We start from the raw sequence: 23,237 nt of genomic DNA on the forward strand, positions 1-23,237 counted from the left end.
CCTTCTCAGGTAGGGGGTATCACCGGGAGCCTCTTGATTGGCTTCTACCTGCGTGACGTCACCCCTGGTATTATTCTCATGTCCGGTGTTCGTTCCATGCGCGCTGGTACTTTCGTTAGGGGAGAGGGGTGTGGTCCTCCTCACACACGTCGGTATCAGGAACGCTTCTTGGGTGGTATTGAGGAGGTTTTTCTTCGAGGATGAGCAGCGCTTCTAGGAGACGCAGACGTCGTGGGTCAGGTGCTCTCCCGATGATCTTAGTATTCCTGACGATGTCGTCTCTCGTGATGTTTCTGCGGTGTACTGCAAGGGCGTGCTGCCTAATGGCGCCCTCCTGGGTCGTGGCAGGAAATCCTTTTTGACAGGCGCATCGTCGTCATGCCGATGTAAATCCCAGGGCATCCTTGGGCGGGGGGGCATACGTATCGGTAGACGACGTTGGACTGCTTCAGGGGGTCTCCTGCCGGTGGGGATGGGTTGTTCTTCATCAGGAGGTCTTTCGTACGCCGATTCTTGTAGTAAATAATGAGGGACACTCTCTTTCCTTCCTCAATGGGGCGGACGTGTTCCTCTATTATTTTCTTCATGGACTGCTTCGTTATTCACTGTCGAGTACAGCAGCAACGATCGGCTCCCCTTCCTCGAGTCCTTGTCACGAAGACGAATCAGAAGTTGGCGACGACCGTTTACACCAAAGCTACGAACCTCGGAGCTTTGTCTGAATGGTGATAGCGAGTGTCCTGCGCGGTTCAAGACCACCACCGTCAGGCCTTCTCGTCAGGTGGGCCCTCTCGCACTGTTCGACGTGGCAGGACACACACCTCGAACTCGACCGAGCATCCCAGATGCTAATTAACAATGGGTACTCGAACAAACTCGTAAACCGAGAAACTCGAGCCGCCCTTGACAAGTGGTACATGACGGAGGAAGAGAGAAGGAACATTCCGCCCCCGGAGGATATCAAACTTTTCTATAAAGCCTTCATGCACCACCAATACAAGGAAGAAGAAGCAGCCATGAAGACATACTCTGGCAACCTTTTAGAAACACTGAGAAGAGTAGGCATGCAAAAGCATGCTGCTGACATCAGAGAAGACTCTCCTCTTGCTGAGTATGTAGAACCAGCACCCACCCTGGAAATCAGAACTCTTCAATATCAACTACACAGTCCTACCGGCAAGCAAAGAAGCATGCACCGTCAACACGCTGAAACAAGCAGCACAAGATTCAATAAGGAAAACGACAGCCACAAATGAATACTTTACAGATGGATCAGTAGACCTCAGCATTCCTGCAGCGGCAGCAGGAGTCTACTCAACATCACTAAAAGGGAGCTGGAGGCTCTCAGATAACGCCTCCACTCTACAGACTGAGCTGATAGCAATCGCTAAAGCGCTAGAAGACTCTCAACACAAACTAGGAAACACAACTATCCACACCGACTCAAAAGGAGCAATACAAGCCATCACAAAACAAAAGGCAAGGCAAAAAGAAAATATCAAACTCCTGACAGTATATGGGCAATTGCTAACATCCACCAAATCAGAAACAGACAGATTACTCTCAACTGGATCCAAGTCACATAGGAATCCAAGGAAATGAGGAGAAGCAGACTCCCTAGCAAAGAGTGGGTTGCACATTAACAACATAGGTATTAAAATCAGCCACTCACTGACTCAACTTAAAAGCAAAGCCTCAGCATACTGTCAAGTGCAAGAAGAAAGCAAAGTCAGGAGAGCGGTCTTTGGAGGCTCTAACACTGCAAAGTGGTATGTAGACACCACCAGTCTGCAACCACATGATATTCCCAAAGATATGTCAAGAGCACTAGCAGTCATAATTCATCGTCTAAGGCTGGGATACCAATGCACTTGGCAAAAGATAGTAGGCGATCCCAGGCCATGTTAAGTACTGCGAAAGAATTCCAGAAGAACCTCTAGAACACTACCTCTTAGACTGTCCAGAAACGGAGCAACTAAGAGATAGGTACATAGGAAATGAATGCACACCACTCAAATCACAAAGCACATTCTAGCAAACACCCGATGATTAGCAGTTTCCTATGCTCCATACCCACCACCTAGGTAGGAACAGAACACAACCCTGACTTGCAGCACATGATGCCAACAATCATGACCACTACCACATCCAACCTAACCCACATAACATGCAACGACAAAAAAGACAAACCTCTGTAACAGACATCCCCATTCACCTCTTGCCTCCTTCATCACCCTCCTCCCTCACGCTCATCACTATCCATCCACCACACTCACCAGACAACACACACCCAAAGAAAGGCGGACCGGAAAAGGAACATGTCTCAGAAATTCACGAGCTACCTTACTAGCTAACTGTGCCTACAACTCAAACCTTCATTCTTTCCAATCTGTTGGTCTCTCCTACTAGCCAACACTTACTACTATCCAGCTTTTCCTACGACTGAAGGGTACCTTAGGGTTTAAAGGGTTTCACACCTTGCCCATCAAATCCGTTCATTCAATAATCAAATCACCTTCACCACACTCATTCATTGATCACCAATAAAGATTGCATATCCTAAGCATCTCACATCTCATACTAATATGAATTACGGGCTGCTCTGTGAGCAAGAGCCCGTGCTGCACAAGGCCAGCTTAATCTTAAACAACAACAACAACAACACTGGAATTCAGTCCCTCAGCAGTTATCGCTTGATAATGTCCTGTCGATCAGGAGGAAACGTCGCGTTAGAGAGAGAGAGAGAGAGAGAGAGAGAGAGAGAATTGTATAAGCAATAATAAATCAAATGGCTCAACCGAATTTTACCATGCCCTTTGGTGCGTTGCTCGCCAGTCTAAGCAACAACGAGAAAGCCGTCATCAGAAAGATAGAGAAGACTCTTTATAAGATTAATAGTGCCTGAAGCAGCAGTTAATTTTAACAAAACATATTATTATTATTATTTCTATTATTATTATTATTATTATTATTATTATCATTATTATTATTATTATTATTATTATTATTATTATTATTATTATTATTATTATTATTTTTTTTTTTTCCTCTATCACAGTCCTCCAGTTCAACTGGGTGGTATTTATAGTGTGGGGTTCTGGTTTGCATCCTACCTTCTTAGGAGTCCATCCCTTTTCTTACTAGGTGCGCCGTTTCTAGGATTACACTCTTCTGCATGAGACCTGGAGCTACTTCAGCCTCTAGTTTTTCTAGATTCCTTTTCAGGGATCTTGTGATCGTGCCTAGTGCTCCTATGATTATGGGTACAATTTCCACTCGCACAACCCATATCCTTCTTATTTCTATTTTCAGATCTTGATACTTATCCATTTTTTCCCTTTCTTTCTCTTCAACTCTGGTGTCCCATGGTATTGCGACATCAATGAGTGATACTTTCTTCTTGACTTTGTCAATCAACGTCACGTCTGGTCTATTTGCACGTATCACCCTATCTGTTCTGATACCATAGTCCCAAAGGATCTTTCCCTGATCGTTTTCTATCACTCCTTCAGGTTGGTGCTCGTACCACTTATTACTGCAAGGTAGCTGATGTTTCTTGCACAGGCTCCAGTGGAGGGCTTTTGCCACTGAATCATGCCTCTTTTCGTACTGGTTCTGTGCAAGTGCCGGACATTCGCTTGCTATGTGGTTTATGGTTTCATTTTTCGTATTGCACTTCCTACATATGGGAGAGATGTTATTTCCGTCTATCGTTCTTTGAACATATCTGGTTCTTAGGGCCTGATCTTGTGCAGCTGTTATCATTCCTTTCAGTTTCCTTCTTTAGCTCTCCCCTCTGTAGCCATTGCCATGTGTCATCGCAGGCTAGTTCTTTAGTCTGTCTCATGTATTGTCCGTGCATTGGTTTGTTGTGCCAGTCCTCTGTTCTGTCTGTCATTCTCCTGTCTCTGTATATTTCTGGGTCTTCATCTGCTTTTATTAGTCCTTCTTCCCATGCACTCTTTGGCGACTCGTCTTCACTGGTTTTCAGATATTGCCCAGTTGCTCTGTTCTCGATGTTGACGCAGTCCTCTACACTTAGTAGTCCTCTCCCTCCTTCCTTTCGTGTTATGTATAGTCTGTCCGTATTTGCTCTTATGTGTAGTGATTTGTGTATTGTCATATGTTTCCTGGTTTTCTGATCTATGTTGCGGAGTTCTGCCTTCGTCCATTCCACTATTCCTGCGCTGTATCTGATTACTGGCACTGCCCATGTGTTTATGGCTTTTATCATATTTCCGGCGTTGAGTTTTGACTTGAGTATCGCCTTGAGTCTCTGCATATACTCTTTCCTGATCGTGTCCTTCATCTTTTGGTGTTTTATATCCCCTCCTTCCATTATTCCCAGGTATTTGTATCCAGTCTCATCTATGTGTTTGATGTTGCTCCCATCTGGTAGCTTTATCCCTTCAGTTCTCGTTACTTTGCCTGTTTGTATGTTGACTAAGGCGCATTTTTCTATTCCAAACTCCATCCTGATGTCCTCAGATACAATCCGTACAGTCTGGATTAGGGTATCTATTTCCTTGATGCTCTTACCATACAGCTTGATTTCGTCCATGAACATCGGATGGTTGATTCTGTTGCCTCTTTTCTTGAGTTGGTACCCGGCATCCATCTTCCTGTAGTACTTTGTCATGGGAATCATGGCTACTACGAAGAGTAGTGGGGACAGTGAGTCGCCCTGGAAGATCCCTCCCTCTCCTGATATTAACCTCTGCTAGTCTTATTCCAGAGCTTGTAAGTATTGTATTCCAGTTGCGCATTGTATTTTTGAGGAAGCTGATGGTGTTTTCCTCTGCCCCATATATTTTCAGGCATTCTATTAGCCATGTGTGTGGTATCATGTCGAAGGCTTTCTTATAGTCTATCCATGCCATGCTTAGGTTGGTCATCCTTCTCCTACTGCTCTTCATTACCATTTTGTCTATCAGGAGCTGGTCTTTTGTGCCCCTTCACTTCCTTCTGCAGCCTCTCTGTTGGTGGGGGATGGTGTTTGTCTCCTCTAGGTAGTTGTATAGCCTTTCACTGATGATACCTGTTAGTAACTTCCACATTATTGGTAGGCAGGTGATAGGCCTGTAGTTGCTGGCTATATTTCCCTTACTCTTGTCTTTTTGTACTAAGGATGTTCTTTCTGTGGTCATCCATTTGGGTGCATAGTGATTTGAGATACAATGCTGGAGTTGTTCTGCTATTTGTGGGTGTAGGGCCTTGAAGTTTTTGAGCCAGTATCCATGGACTTCACTCGGGACCTGGGCTTTCCAGTTTGGCATTTTCTTTAGTTGGTGTCTGACTGTGTCTTTGTGGTGATCTCTGTGAATCTTTGTTTATTTTCTCCCTGTTTCTTCTTCCTTGACTTCCTGGAGCCATGTTGCATGTTTGTTGTGTGATACCGCATTGCTCCATATGTTTTCCCAGAGTCTCTTACTTGGTTCGGCTTCAGGAATTTCTTGGTGGTTGTCTTCCCCTCTTAGTAGCCTGTATAGTCTTTTCTGGTTGGTTCCGAATAATTTGTTCTGTTGGTATCCCTTATTCCTGTTCATGTACCGTTGGATCTTATGTGCTTTGGCCTTAAGCCTCTGTTTTACATCTTCTATTGTGCTGTTTAGTCCCCTTTTTTGTACTTTGTATTTTTCGTTGAGTTTCTCCCTTGTTTTCTTGCTTCTTAGCCTTTTTTCTGCCATCTCTTTCAGTTGACTCAAGTCAGAACTCATCACCATGATTTTCTTTTCCAGGCGCCTTTTCCAAGGTGGTTGCTGTTTTGGTTTCTGTTGGGTTGGTTGTGCTGGTGGTGTTGGTGTTCGAATCACCATCAGTTCTGCTACTAATCTTGCTCTTGCATATGCCAAGTTATTTGTGTCTGTGATACTGGTGGTGCATATTATGCCCATTATTTCATTGACCTCACTTGTTTTCTGCCTTAATTTCTTGGTGTTGCAGGCTTTCATGGAGGGGATCTTTGTTCTCTCTGTATCTGGCTCCATCCATTGTCTAATCTTTTCTACCCATTCCGTCCTCTCTGTTACTTCTTCGGTGTTTCTTCGTATGTCGTTGTTTGATACCTCATCATCCCTGTCGGTTTCTGTGGCATCGTCTCTCAGTTCGTCTTCGTGTAATTCGTTGTCGTGTGACATTTCCCTTTCCAGTTCTTTTCTTTCTGTTAGGGAGAGCCAGTTCTTCTTTTTCTTTATGTTCCTTACTTGGTCTGCCAGCCTCTGCTCTGTTTGGGGGGTGTCATTCCTCTCATTCCAAATGTTGACCAACCTTCTTCTATATCCTCTCTCCGTCTGGTTGCTTCTGATGTAGCATCTCCATATTTCCTTATTTTCTTCTCTTGTCCATTTCTTCCTTTGGTTTGCTTCTGTAGCTCCAATCTCAGGCTGTTGGTTACTGTCGCTGTGGTGATCAGTTGCTGGATGACGACCTCCAAGTACCTGACCATCTTCCCCTTCAATTGGGTTGAATACCTGGCTGCCGGACGAAGCTCCTCTGTTGCCAGAGGTTCCATTTACGTCGTTGTTGTTTATTCCTTCATTTCTTTCCATCATTGCTGAGTTTTGCTATTTAACCCACAGCTGGACCCTACCCCATCAGGGATAGGTACTCATTTACAGCTGAGTCGACTGAGGAAATTATGGTAAAGATCCTTTACCGAAGAATCAACGCCGAGGAGAGCGGTCACCCATCCAACGACTGACCAGCCACAATGTTGCTTAACCAGCCATTGACGACCTAACCCAATATTATTATTGATTAGAAATTAGTGATAAACAGTTTAGATGGGTACTATTAAAAAGGTTGATAAACTTGCTCATAAGGTATTCGTATTTTACGAGGTTTTATGCAAAGACCACCTGACATGTAAACTTGAATAAAATTTAATTTCATTTACATTTTTACAGCGTTCTCTCCGTAGGGGGATAATTTCGTAAGTGCACTTCATGTGGGGAACTGTAGGCATCACAGAAATGTGTTTTTAGTAATCCTCCGGCCCCTAGTTCGCTTCACATTTTAGCCTTTTACTGTACCGCCATTCGCGTTTCCTTTCGTCAGTTTTTGCTGTCCAGTACCTCTAACTATTATTTCTTATCATGCTGTCCAACCGCTCCAACTTCCTCTTGTCTTGAGCGCTGATTGGTTGAACGTGCCTGAGTTCTTGGCTTTATACCTTAAAGTTCGGGATTCATTCGTTCTATTTAACAATATTTAACAATAATATCCGCCGAGAATATTTTGCCAATCTTTAAGTCTTCATAAACTTTAATAAGAATTTTGGGAGACGTAAAATATCTAATAATATTAATAACAGCAAGCGTAGGAATTTCAGTAAGACTTCCGAAAGTGTAAATATTTTCCTGTTATGAAACTCTCATTTTAGATTTTCTTTATCAGTATATTCGTCTGTTCCCTAATGGCAAATAAGGATTTTAAAAAAATTAGTCATCATACTTTATCGTGTATGTTTTGCATCTTAAAGACAAATAAAAAGATATTAAAAAAATATATTTGATTTAATTTTTCAGGTATGTTTTGAATCTTAACACAGACGTGAATGATGTCCAGGTGTAATTTCATACAAACTTTAAAGATTTTCAACTTGAATAAAAGAAAAGTGAAAAAACCCAATCCACTAACGAACACATCTAGTAAAATAATAATTTTATGCCGCACAAATTGACATACTGTACGTAAGTCAAAGTTCATCGAAGCGTTAGTCCGAACGGAAAACAGTTTTAGTGGTAACATAGTAAGTAATAGATGCCTCAATTTTATTCTGCACAAAATGCCAATTTACATAAGTCGATCCTTTCAAAACGTTTATCAAAATATTAGCCAGAACAGAAAACAGTTGTAGTTGTAGCGTAATAATTGATACATATTTCATTTTCCGATCCCTAAGTTGACAAATGACATAAGTCAGTGTGTATGAAAACGGCTATAAAAATATTATTCAGAGCGGAAAGCAGCTTTAGGCGTAGTATGGTAGACGAGGCATAACTCAATACATCTGACGTCAATGTTGTAACCTTTTTGAAATAAAAAGGTATTTCTCTGTGACTTATTACAGCCACGTTGGGGGCGTATTGCTTCTGTCGGCTTATTTCAAAGGACAGGGAATAGATTCAGCCCGCCCCCCCCCCCCCCCACACACCTTCTTTTTTTTTTTTTCCCCTCCTACGTCTAGCTTTAGAAAGGACTGGGATACTTATTCACGGCATAAACTTTTGAAAGTTCACGCTTCAGTGAAGAAATGGCCGGGGTCCATTCGTACTGTGAAATTTAAAAATGTTAAAGCTTGATGTAGTGTTTAGAGTATCGGCAGAAACAAAATGTTTGTGTGTGTGTGTGTGTGATATAGGTGTGTGTGTGTAGGTAGGGTGTGTGTGTGTGTGTTTGTATGGGTCTGAAGAATAAAGGGTATTCGAATTTTTCATATATATATATATATATATATATATATATATATAGTATATATATATATATATATATATATATAAATCACTATTGCATGTATTATATATCAAAATAGATGAGATTATCCCAGTCTAATTAATGAAATATAGAACATTAACTCTTTCCTGTTTGTATCACAATAATCGATAGATAAAAAAATTAAATAAAACGCAAAATTGAAATTAATTGACGCTATCGAATCCCTTCTATATCGCTTGTATACACACACATAATATATCTATATATACTATATATATATATATATATATATATATATATATATATATATATATATATGATATATATGTATATATATAGTATTATATATATATATATATATATATATATATATATCTATATATATATATATATATATATGTACTATATATCTATTATATAATATCTATATCTACTTATAGATATCTTTCGTATTTCATTCTTCTCCCACTCGCCTTCATCCTTTCCACTATTTTTCCAAGTGACAACAGGAATCTCTCACCGATATGTCCCCGCCATTCCACGGAGCCAAGACTAAGTCTTCGCTTCTCCCTCTCATGCGCAATTTTCTCTTTTTATCTTTGGCTGTCTCTACTCCATTCTTCATCTCGGCTCTGTTCAGTTCTCGAAACACCTCACCCCGACAGCAACAGGCCCCCTAGACTTTGTAACTAACATAATTCCCATAGTTATTAAAAAAAAAAAAAAAAAAAAAAAAAAACACTACTCTAGCTTTTTATTAAAAAAACTACTCTAGGTTTTCTAAAAAAAAAAAAAACTCTAGATTTTATAACAAAAAACAACTCCCATAGATTTTATAAACAAAACTACTCTATATTTAGTAACAAAAAAAAAACTCCCCATAGATTTTAGAAAAAAAATTACTTTATATTTTGTAACAAAAACAACTTCCATAGATTTATATAACAAAGTTAACTCTCCCTAGATTTTGTATAAAAAAAATTCCCGTCGATTTTGTTAAGAAAACAGCTACCATAGATTTATAACATAAACAACCCTCATAAATTTCATAACAATAATTAAACTTCCCTAGGTTTTATTACAAAAACAGCTCCCATACATTTTATAACATTAATAAATCCCATAGATTTTTATAACGCATAAAAAAATCCCCTAGATTTTATAACAAAGATAACTCCGATAGTTTTTATAATGTATAAAAGACTTCCCTAGATTGTATAAAATAATATCACCCATAGATTTTATAAGAAACAAACTCCCATAGATTTTATAACGTATAAAAAACTCCCATAGATTTTATAACGAAGATAACTCCCATAGATTTTATAAAGAATAAAAACTCCCCGAGATTTTATAGCAAAAATCAACACCCACAGATTTTATAACAAAAAACAACATTTATAGATTTTATGACAAAAAAAAAACTTTCCCTAAATAGTATAATAAAAACAGTACCCTACATATTATAACAAATCTCAGAAGTCGTCGAATACATGTTTCTGTTTATAGATCATGTAATTTAGATGTGCAAGGTATTATTTTTTTTAATGTTAATGGCAAGGTAGAAAATTATATTTCAGTATCAGCTGTTAGCAAGAGGCTACGGAATAGAGATGATATACCTATAAGTTGAGTGAATTAGTAAACTTATTTATAGTTATTTCTCTGTCAAGGTTAAGACGCTTTTCATCTCAGCCTCTATAGAAAATACATATAGTTTATAAAGGTATCGTTGACTAAATAATTTGTACCCAAGACTTCCATGAACCCAAGAATGCTCCCGAGTGTAGTGAAATGAAAATGCCATATATTAAACATAGGCAAAAAGAGTTTTTATTATTACCACTTTTTATGCTAAGATGTTGTCATTGCCGTTTTTATAGAAAGTAGATCCACTTTGCATAGGGATTGTTGAATAGAATGCTGTAGTCTAGAGGAACATTTAGAAAATCATTGCTAGAGTAACATATAGGAAAATAATTTCTAAAGTAGCAAAATAATGTAGACAATAAAAAACAGATGTTCGCCATCTGTGTGACTGATATTTATCATTTAAATCATTCACTGGACAGTAACTAAAGGCGAAGCTCTTTGAACTTCCAAAATATAAATGTCAGGATTAAAAAAAAAAAAAAAAAAAAAAAAAAAAAAACAAAAAAAAAAAAAAAAAAAAAACCTTTGGATTGATTGCCACATAAAACAAATACTGAAACGTTATGGAGTCCCGTCTTTCTTTCAATGCCTTTAGTCCATCTCAACACATTCAGGGGAAGGACGAAACAGATGAGATTGCTTTGGTGCAATTATTTATTCCCAGGGTCATAAAAAATACTTTCAAAAGTATTCGCGGCGGTCTGCGCATAAACCAAGATTTAATAGTTGGAAGGACCCTCCATTTGACCTTTGACCTCGGGCGTAAATTAATAAAATTGCCAAAAGGCAACACACCACAATCCGGGCAGTTGCTTGCATGCAATTTAGCTCTGTAAAAATTCCCGTGCTTGGTCTTACCAGTCTTCCTCTTATTATTCTGTATTTTTTTTCTCCTTTTTTTCCGGGAGAGATTGGGTGAAGTGGAGTTTGATGGGAGTTTCCAAGTCTGTTAAGACGATGGAATATTGTAAAACTTCTCAGGTAGCAAGATTGTCCCATATAACTGCTATCACTCGCTCTACGTATGCTAGTAAGAGTTATTAATATTCATTGTTCCTTAGTAGCATTTTACTTTTCATTTTTTTATTATTTTTTTTTCTTTTGCGCGAGATAGGGATGGCTGTTTTTATTTCTTGTGAGACGATAAAAACAAGATTATCCCATATGATTGCTATCACTTCTACCTATAGTATAAGTGATAGCATTATTCTCTTAAAGCACAGGTGCTCCGTTATTTCTGAAAATATAAGAAATAAACTTGTAATAACTTCCTTTCCAGAATCATGAAATATGCGTTAAAATTCTTATATTAAAAAAAGTTTAATAACAAAACAAAATAAAAAAAAATGTCGCACAGTGTCTCTCAACTGTTGAAACACGAATAAAATTAATGCAACAATAATTTGGTAAAATAAAATTAAAAGGTTATGATAATGAGTCTGAAATGGTTCGGTTGTTATTAAAACTGTTTTGAATTCACTGAAATAATGTTCTTCTTGCAAAGTATAGTGCGACAAACCCGCGCTATTTTATTTTTTTTTTATTTTCCCTGTTTTTTGCCAAGTTTATGTGCATGTCATTTTTCATATCATTTTTAAAGCGAACACCCGCCCTCTAGTGACATTAATAGAATTTACGCTCGTGATGAATTATATGTCATGCATATTCAACGTATGTTGCTTAAAGTCATATAAAAAAAAACCAGACACGATAAATTCATGATGTTGCAGTTAATGCTCTACGTAATAAAAAATAGTCCTCGGAATTTAGCTGGCTGTATACGAATCATGGAAATGCACACCGTATGAATAATTCCGATTACTTCTAAGATGCAATTATATTCTCCGAGCTCAGCAGGGAGGTTCGGCGCAGAAGTTCGGCAATTAATGTAAATGCAATCGGTGCGGGGGACCAGATTTTCATTTTAGCGAGGATGCTGCTGCGTAGCATGATATTATAAATAATATATTAATATTCTTTTGTACCTTTCCTCTCTCGTCTCCTCTCAGAGAAAAATGATTCAATTACTAATTTTACTGGAAAGTAGCCGGAGTTTTTTTTTTTTTTTTTTCTTGTCTTCTCTTTATATTTCATTACTGCAGGATCTGTAATTTAAGATTTGCTTATTTTTCCTGGAAATTTATAAACTGTTTTTGTATATTTCGTCTCATTTTGTATTTTCAACTATTTTTGTAATTAGCCGCTCCCCCAAAATAATTATATATATATATATATATATATTATATATATATATATATATATATATATATATATATATATATATATATATATATAAAAATGTGTGTATGTGTGGTACTATGTATGTGCGTATATATATACATATATACATATATGAATAACTTGATCCCGGAGTATATAAAACGTGATGCTATGTATAAATGAAGGTTTTTGCCACGGAGGAAAAATGAAAGGCACCAAAACCTTTATTTATATACATTACTATATATATATATATATATATATATATATATCTATATATATATATATATATATATATATATATATATATATACGTATATATATACATACATACAAGATTCGTTTAGGAGAGAGGCTCAGGTAGATAAATGAATAAAGAACCAACCTTGATAAACTCATATTTTCATACATGCTTCATATAGGAGAGAGACTTGGATAGCTAAATGAACACAGAACCATTCTTTAATAAATTCTCAATATTATGGGACAGAGGCACACGCCATTCCTTCCTCCTACAATTGATAAAATTCATAATGAGTTATTCGTAACGAGTTGTGCATAAATTTATAGAAAATAATTTTAAGAGGACGCAAATTGAAAATATGCTAAGCACAATGAACTGGGTACCACAGTTGCTTCTCCTTCTTAGAGTGGTCGTGGTAAGACCTTGAAGGAGAAAGTCTTCTCGTCTAACTTTTCGTAATTTCTTCTTCTTCTTCTTCTTCTTCTTCTTCTTCTTCTTCTTCTACTACTACTGTTTTTTTTCTTCTTCTTCTTCTGCTTTTCTGTTTCTCTTCTTCTTCTTCTTCTTCTTCTTCTTCTTCTTCTTCTTCTTCTTCTTCTTCTTTTTCCTTTATTTCTTCTTCTTTTCTGTTTCCTCTACTTCTTCTACTTCTTCTTCTCCTCCTCCTTCTTTTCCCTCTCTTCTTCTTCTTCTTCTTCTTCGTCTTCTTCTTCTTCTTCTTCTTCTTCTCGTTCTTTGATAAAGGATGGAGGTCTATATGACAGTTTCAGCAGTTTATTTAGACCCGAATCAATTAAAAATTTTCATCAAAACAGTGGGATTTTATTTTATATTTTTCCAAATTAACCTACATTGTGTTCTCTTGCAATAACTAGCAACTAGTTTGTTTTTATGTTAAAAACAACAACAAAAATCAACAACAATGTCCGGTGTAAAGAATGTATTTCAAAACTTTCCGTCGTTCCATGTTTGGTAATGCGTTTTTTTACAGGCTGTCCCATGTTTTACATTTATCTGAAGTTCTGTGATGCGAGAGTTCGAGTTTAATATTCAGGGCTGGAAATATGAATCATCTGATTTTAGGTGTAAAAAAATTTTGATTACATCTGAAGTAGGCGTTATTCGATTATCTAAAATATTTTTTTTATTATATCTCAAGTGAGCGTTATATGATTCTCTACACTGTTTCAAATGTTTAAAATTTGATACAGTAATAACAAAACTTTCTAGAAATATCTCTATTAGGTCAATAGTGGCAATAATGTAGACAATATAAAGATTTCTCCTTTAGGGGGGCTTCTTACCCCACTCTCCCCTGCTTGGTAATTCATTTTAAACAAGTGAATTATGTTTATTTAGTCTTTATCTAAGTTTGTGATTTTAGGATTTAGCTTTTAAACAAGGAAAATATTTTATATAATTTCTGTCTGTATAAGAAATTGTAGGATGCATGGTATTAGTTAACACTAAAGAAAAGTGATATTTAAGTGGCTAGTAATTTCTTGACATTGATAAATAGATGCAATGTCCATTATATATATATTTATATATATATATATATATATATATATATATTATATATGCATATATGTATGTGTATATATACATACATATATATATATATATATATATATATATATATATATATATATATATATATATATATATATTATGCATATATGTATGTGTATACCATATACATATATATATATATATATATATATATATATATATATATATATATATATATATATATATATATATATATATATATATATGTATGTAAGTATGTATATCCCTGCTTCATCATCTTACGTAGATTCATAATTACATTATAAAAACGAGCTCTGCCTAAGTTTACATTAAAAGCTATAAATCTTTAATGCCCTCCCTGATCGTCTCCCAGTCCCCGCTAAACATATTCATGACGTACCTTTGCATAAATTCACGTTAAATAACATCAAAAATGAACCCCCACCCCCCACCCCCCACCCCCACCCCCCGTAATGAATGCAACCTCCAGTTCTTCCTTAAAAAAAAAATCTGGGTGTAAATTTAATTTATGCAAAACTGTGTAAAGGCGCTTCGCTCTCGTCGAATCTTAACGAGATGGCCAGACATTCTTATTTCTTTCCCCCTTTTTCTTTATTCAAAGTTTCGTCATTAGGGTTCCGTCTTTTTTTTTTTGGCTCCTCATCTGATTAATATGAAGTTGAGTGTCTTGCTTGCTTGATTGATTTCCGTCAAATTGCCTCGCAATAATGTATTAATCTACAAGTGTCCTTTAATATCCAATTCACTCTATGCGTTAATTCCGAGGTAAGAGCGAATTAGATATTGTAGAATATGTATATATATATATATATATATATATATATATATATATATATATATATATATATATATATATATATATATATATATGTATGTATGTTTTTTTTTTTTTTTTTCCAGGTGACAACAGCCATCTCTCAGCGCTATGTCCTCGCCATTCACGGAACCCAGACTAAGTCTTCGCTTCTCCCTCTCATGCGTAATTTTCTCTTCTTATCTTTGGCTGTCTCTACTCCATTCTTCATCTTGGCTCTATTCAGTTCTCGAAACACCTCACCCCGACAGCAACAGGGCCCCTAGATTTTGTAACATAACCCCCATAGATTATATAAAAAAAAATACTCTAGATTTTATTTAAAAAACCAAATCCCATAGATTTTATTTAAAAAACCAAATCCCATAGATTTTATATAAAAAACCAAATCCCATAGATTTTATATAAAAAACCAAATCCCATAGATTTTATAAAAAAAAATACTCTAGATTTAGTAACAAAAACAACTCCCATAGATTAAAAAAAAAAAAAAAAAAAAAAACTACTCTAGATTTTGTAGCAAAAACAACTCCCATTGATTTTATCAAAAAAAGCTACTCTAGATTTTGTAACAAAAACAACTCCCATAATTTTTATAACAAAGATAAATCCCATAGATTTTATAAAGAATAAAAACTCCCCGATGTTTTGTAGCAAAAATCAACACCCATAGATTTTATAACAAGAAACAACATCTATAGATTTTATGACAAAAAAAAAAACCTCTCCCCAAATAGTATAATAAAAACAGTACCCTACATATTCTAACAAATCTCAAAAGTCGTCGAATACATGTTTCTGTTTATAGATCATGTAATTTACTATATGTGTGCTGTAGTATTTATTTATATACTGTGAATAGTGCCAAGTGTTAATGGCGAGGTAGAAGATTATATTTCAGTATCAGCTGTTAGCAAGAGGCTATGGAGTAGAGATGCTATACCTTGCAGTTAAGTAAATTAGGAAACTTATTCATAGTTATTTCTATGTCAAGGTTAAGATATGAAAATGCCATATATTAAATATAGGCAAAAGGAGTTTTATGATTACCACTTTTCGTGCTAAGATGTTGTCCATTGCCGTTTTTATAGAAAGTAGATCCACTTTGCATAGGGATTGTTAAATAGAATGCTGTAGTCTAGAGGAACATTTAGAAAATCATTTCTAGAGTAACATAGAAGAAAATAAATTCTAAAGTAGCAAAATAATGTAGACAATAAAAAACTCAAACTCAAATGGTCGGCAGCCGTGTGACTAATATTTATCATTTAAATCATTCACTGGACAGTAACTAAAGGCGAAGAACTTTGAACTTCCAAAATATAAATGTCAGAATTAAAAAAAAAAAAAAACCTTTGGTTTGATTGCCCCATAAAACAGATACTGAAACGTTACGGAGTCCCCTCTTTGTTTTAATGCCTTTAGTCCATTTCAACACATTCAAAGGAAGGATGAAAAAGATGAGATTGCTTTGGTGCAATTATTTATTCCCAGGGTGATAAAAAATACTTTCAAAAGTATTCGCGGCGGTCTGAGCATAAATCAAGATTGAATAGTTGGAAGGACCCTCCTCTTGACCTAATTTAGCCTCTGGCGTAAATTAATAAAATTGCCAAAAGGCAACGCACCACAATCCGGGCAGTTGCTTGCATGCAATTCCGCTCTGTAAAAATTCCCTTGCTTGGTTTTACCAGCCTTCCAGGACTATTCTATTATCGCCATTCTATTATCGCTTAATAAATTCCCCCTAGGTTAAGCATATATGAAAATATATTAATTCCGAGGTAGAGCGAATTAGATATTAAAGGACATTTGTAATTCGATATATGTATATGCACAGCTGATGTTATTTAAAATACATTTAGAGATTAGTTATATATATATATATATATATATATATATATATATATATATATATATATATATATATATATACGACTCTTAGCTTATTCTTTATATTATTCAACAAGACTCAAACATTTCACAGCTGATATTATTTAAATTAAAATACATCCAATATATATATATATATATATATATATATATATATCTATATATATATATATATATATATATAAATATAATATATATATATATATATATATATATATATATATATATATATATATATATATAAATCTTTTATCATTCTAAAAGACCAATATATTCTCACGATTGATATTATTTGAAATATATTTAGAGAAACATAAAAAAAACATTTTAAAAGACCAACATTCTCACGGCTGATATTATTTGAAATATATTGAAAGAAACAAAAAAATCTTAGATTTCTTTAAGATTCTCTTAGCATTTTCACAGCTGCCATTATCCAGAATACATTTAGAACTATCGGTCGATTTTTTTTACTCGAAAGACGAGAGCTACGGATATTCTGGCCAAAGGAAAGGCGAACTAGCCACTTTTCCTAAGGACCCCCTTTTGCCATTACAGTTTCCAAAAGTTTTTTTTTTTTCTTTTTTCTTTTTCCTCTGCTATCAACAGATTTTCTCTTCTTCGCTCATTTCTCACTGGAATTTCTCCGATGCCACTCTAATTTCATTTGACCTCCTCCTCCTCCTCTTCAGAAGAAGAAGAAGAAAAAGAAGAAGAAGAAGAAGGAGATGGGTGGATGAGGAGGAATAGCTGAAGAATGGCGATTGGTAGAGGAGGAGGAGGACTAGATGGGTGGAGGGAGGGAAGGAAGAGGAAAGGATTGGTGGAGGGAGGAGAGAAGGAGGAGGAAAGGATGGGTAGAGGGAGGGAGGGAGAAGGAGGAGGAGGAGGAGCGTCATGGCGAAAGCTGGTTGCAAAGCAAGATAAACAAAAAACCTCGAAGAAGCAGAAGTAAAAGGAGAAAGAGAAGAAGAAGAAGAAGAAGAAGAAGAAGAAGAAGAAGAAGAAGAAGAAGAAGAATTCGTAAGGCGGGTTTGACCCACCGTCATCTCTCCTCAGGGTTAAATATCTCGAGAGATCTCAGACAGCTGAAACAAATCAGCAGTAATTAGACCTGGATGGGACTGTTCCAGACGACCCATTTTTTGATCTGATAAATTCTGGAAAATGGCGTCGCATTGATTTCGGTCAGTTAATGGTCCTTGTGACTTGTATAGGAGACAGTGCATCACGGGTCGTGTTTAATTAAAATTAGGATATTATTAGAGTAATCGTTTTTATTACCAATAATAATAATAATAATAATAATAATAATAATAATAATAATAATAATAATAATAATAATAATAAGTATTATATTATTATTATTATTATTATTATTATTATTATTATTATTATTATTATTATTGATTAGAATTTAGTGATAACACTTTAGATGGGTACTATTAGAAAGGTTTTAATAAAGTTGCTCGTAAGGTATTCATATTTTAATTCCGTAAGTGCGTTTCACGTGGTGCACTGTAGGCATCACAGAAATGTGTTTGCAGTAATCCTCCGGCCCCTATAGCCGATTCATTTAAGGTAGATTCTTGGGCTTACGAGACGTTTGTTTGGTGGCCTCTGATTGGCTGGTAACGGTAGGTAGCCCGCTCGCTCAGTGTGTCATTATTTTCGTCTGTGGCTTAGAAAACTAGCAATATGGTTATATTTCTGCAATTATCTCACGCTTCGCTCAAGATATTAAAGGTTAGGTCATATCATAGGATTCGGTATTAATTGTGCACTACGTCATCTGGTTTCCTGAAATCAATAAGATAAATATAAAGGATTTAATTACTACAAGTAAAACTGAAGAGGGAAGCATTTAATTCTTTAGACCTGTTTTTACTTCTCATCGGATTTTGCATCATTAACGCCATCAAGATAAAATAAAATTTGTGTTTTCATACAACAAATACCCCTTGAATATGCTGGTACTTTCAGATTTTAGATGCGTGTAATATATAAAGAGAAAATGAAGAATATGTCTTATTATGTTGCATCCGTAAATGATTCAAGTTTGACGGTATTGCCGAGAGAATGGGAGCTGCAAGGCGTCGTTGCGTGTTCGTCTCAGCAAGAGATTTGAGTTGCCAATTAGCGATATAAGGTTGCAGTTTCAACAATATTTTGCATGTTATATCTTTTTTACATATTCAGTAATTAAATATACAGAATTCCCATTATGACTGCCGAACATTTTCAATCCAATATCAGATAGTATGTCTGGACATATCTGATAACGAAAAAAATAATAATAATCATGGATGCATCTGGTATCGTTAGCTAAGATCTAGACGAACTCTGCGGACAGACTTTCGCATTCTTCAACTCAGCCTTAGCTTTTAGTCGGGTTTGTTACTGAATAGGTTCTAATTTTTATTTTATGAATATATTTTCAAACGAAAGAGATATCAGAAACTTTTTTGAGGATATAAAATGATAATCTCAGTGAAGTAATGAACAACAAAGAATTAAGAAAGATTGACTTCCTTCAAGCTGAGTCAAGTATGCATGCACACTTTCAGACATATTCTTTATTTCCCTTTACATATTACACGCATCTAAAATCTGAAAGCCCCAGCGTATTCAGGGTGATTTATTGTTAAAACCACAAGATTTTATTTTCTCTTGATCGCATAAATTTTGCAAAATCCGATGATAAATAAAACAGGTATAAAGAATGGAATGATTCTCTCTTCACTTTTCCTCTTTGTAATTCCTTTGTGTTTGATCTTAATGATTTCAGGAAGAGATAATTTAGTTGTACATTTAATACCAAATCCTTTGGTATGACAAAAACTTTCCTATCTTTTGCAAACGTGAGAAAATTGAAGAAATAAAAACATATTGCTAGTTTTCTAAGCTAACAAACGAAATATGACAGACTGAGTGAGCGGTCTACCTCCTGGTACAGCCAATCAGAGGCCGCCAAACAAACGTCCGTCTCGTAGGCACAAGAATCTACCTTATGTGAATGACTATAGTTCCCTCCACATTTCAGCCTTTTACTGTACCGCCGTTCGTGTTTCCTTTCTTCAGTTTTTGCTGTCCAGTAACCTCTAACTATTATTTCATATCAACCACTCCAACTTCCTCTTGTGTTGAGCGCTGATTGGTTGAACGTGCCTGAGTTCTTGGCTTTATAACCTGAATTTCGTGATTCATTCATTCTATTTAACAATATTTAACATAATCTCCGCCGAGGATATTTTGCAATGCTTTAAGTCTTTATAACTTTAATAAGAATTTTGGGAGACGTAAAATATCTAATAATATTAACAGCAAGCGTAAGAATTTCAATAAGACTTCCGAAAGGATAAATATTTTCCTGTTATGAAACTTTATTGAGATTTTCTTCTCAGTATATTCATTTGTTCCTAATGGCTAATAAGGATTTAAAAAAAATTAGTCATACTTTATCGTGCATGTTTTGCATCTTAAAGACAAATAAAAAATATTTAAAAGATGTATTTGATTTAATTTTTCAGGTACGTTTTGAATCTTAATACAGGCGTGAATGATGTCCAGGTTTAATTTCATAAAAACTTTAAAGAGTTTCAACTTAAAAAAATGTGAAAAAAACAATCCACTAACGAACACATCTGGTAAAATAATTTTATGCCGCGCAATTGACATACTGTACGTAAGTCAACGTTCATCAAAACATAAGTGTGAACAGAAAACACCTTTAGTTTTAACATAGTAAGTGATAGATGCCTCAATTTTTTATGCTGCACAAAATGCCAGTTTTACATAAGTGGAATGCTATTCAAAACGTTTTATCAAAATATTAGTTTAGAACCAGAACAGAAAACAGTTGTAGTTGTAGCCTAATAATTGATACGTATTTTCATCTTGCGATCCCCCAAATTGACAAATGACATAAGTCCATGTTTATCAAAACGTTTATCAAAATATTAGCCAGAACAGAAAACACTTTTAGTTGTAGCCTAATAATTGATACGTATTTCATCTTGCGATCCCCAAATTGACAAATGACATAAGTCCATGTTTATCAAAACGTTTATCAAAATATTAGCCAGAACAGAAAACACTTTTAGTTGTAGCCTAATAATTGATACGTATTTCATCTTGCGATCCCCAAATTGACAATGACATAAGTCAGTGTATATGAAAACCTCCATAAAAATATAATCTGAACGGAAAGCATCTTGGGTGTAGTATGGTAGACGATGCATAACTCAATACATCTGACGTCAATGTTGTACCATTTTGAAATAAAAAGGTATTTCTCTGTTACTTATTACAGCCCCCACCCTCTTTTTGTTCCCCCCTCCTACGTCTAGCTTTAGAAAGGACTGGGGTACTTATTCACGGCATAAACTTTTGAAAGTTCACGCTTCAGTGAAGAAATGGTCGGGGTCCATTCGTACTATGAAATTTTAAAAAAAATGTTAAAGCTTGATGTAGTGTAAGAGTATCGGCCGAAACAAAATGTTTTGTGTGTGTGTGTGTGTATGTATGTGTGGTGTATGTGTTTGTATGGTCTGAAGAATAAAGGGTATTCGAATTGTTCATATATATATATATATATATATATATATATATATATATATATATATATATATATATATATGTATATATATATATATATATATATATATATATATATATATATATATAATATATATATATATATATATATATATATATATATATATATAATATATATATATATATGTCCTTTAATATCTAATTCGCTCTACCTCGGAATTATATATTTTCATATATGCTTAACCGAGGGGGAATTTATTAAGCGATAATAGAATTGGCGATCGACAGGCGCGAACCAGCGACCTCTCATTCCAGCACTGGCACTGGGGTGTCGGGGTGGTTTAAGGCTTCACTGCCAGTCCTGGAGTTGAGAGGTCGCTGGTCGCGCCTGTCGATCACCAATTCGATTATCGCTTAATAAATTCCCCCTCGGTTAAGTATATATGAAAATATATTATTTCCGAGGTAGAGCGAATTAGATATTAAAGGACATTTGTAGTTCGATATATCTATATGAATCACGGTAATGTGATAGACTTTTATTATATATATCATATATATATATATATATATATATATATATATATAATATATATATATATATATATATATATAAGTCTATCACATTACCGTGATTCATATACATACATCGAGCTACAATGTCCTTTAATATCTAATCCGCTCTACCCGGAATTAATATATTTTCATATAATATATATATATATATATATATATATCTATATATATATATATATATATATATATACATCGAGCTACAATGTCCTTTAATATCTAATTCGCTCTACCTCGGAATTAATATATTTTTCATATATGCTTAACCGAAGGAAAAAAAAATTTTTTCTCGATAATGAATTTACCTGTAACCTAGGCGCGAGCGCAGGTACATTCAAATCCAGGCACGTCAGTGAAGCTCTTCCACCCCACCACCGCGAGAGGCCCAAAAGTTTATGTCGTCTCTCACCCTCAAATACCTCTCGCGCTGAGGTATTCGTTGGTTTGGAGACAACATCAACCCGCCTTGACTCCAGTAGTGTAAGTAGCGCTTTTTGACAACAAAACCTTTGGCTTCTCGCGGTGGTGGGGTGGAAGAGCTTCCACTGACGTGCCTGGATTTGAATGTACCTGCGTTTCGCGCCTAGGTACAGGTAAATCTATTATCGAGAAAAATTTTTTTTTCCTTCGGTTAAGCATATATGAAAATATATTAATTCCGAGGTAGAGCGAATTAGATATTAAACGGACATTGTAGCTCGATGTATATATATATATATATATATATATATATATATATATATATATATATATATATATATATATATATATAATATATATATCACTATCACATGTATTATATATCAAAATAGAGAGATTATCGCAGTCTAATTAATGAAATATAAAACCTTAACTCTTTACTGTTTGTATCACATATTCGTTAGATAAATTCAATAAAAACGCAAAAATTAAATTAATTGACGTTATCGAATCCCTTCTATATCGCTTGTATACATACACACTATATATATATATATATATATATATATATATATATATATATATATATATATATATATATATATAAAATATATATATATATATATATATATATATATCATAATAATATATATATATATAAATACTTATATATCTTTCTTATTTTCATTCTTTTCACTCGAGTTTATCCTTTCCATATTTTTTCCAAGTGACAACAGCCATCTCTCACGATATGTCCTCGCCATTCCACGGAGACCAGACTAAGTCTTCACTTCTCTCTCTCATGCGCAATTTTCTCTTCTTATCTTTGGGTGTCTCTACTCTATTCTTCATCTTGGCTCTATTCAGCTCTCG

At 35.0% G+C, this 23,237-nt stretch overlaps 1 pseudogene; it reads left to right on the forward strand.

Annotated features, from left to right (window-relative positions):
• The first annotated feature begins 983 nt into the window (after positions 1 to 983).
• The window catches only part of LOC135205196 (E3 ubiquitin-protein ligase UBR5-like), a 132,258-nt pseudogene continuing 110,004 nt past the window's right edge, over positions 984 to 23,237 (forward strand).

The sequence above is a fragment of the Macrobrachium nipponense genome, chromosome 49 (genome assembly GCF_015104395.2).
Source record: "Macrobrachium nipponense isolate FS-2020 chromosome 49, ASM1510439v2, whole genome shotgun sequence".
Classification (NCBI taxonomy): Eukaryota; Metazoa; Arthropoda; class Malacostraca; order Decapoda; family Palaemonidae; genus Macrobrachium; species Macrobrachium nipponense.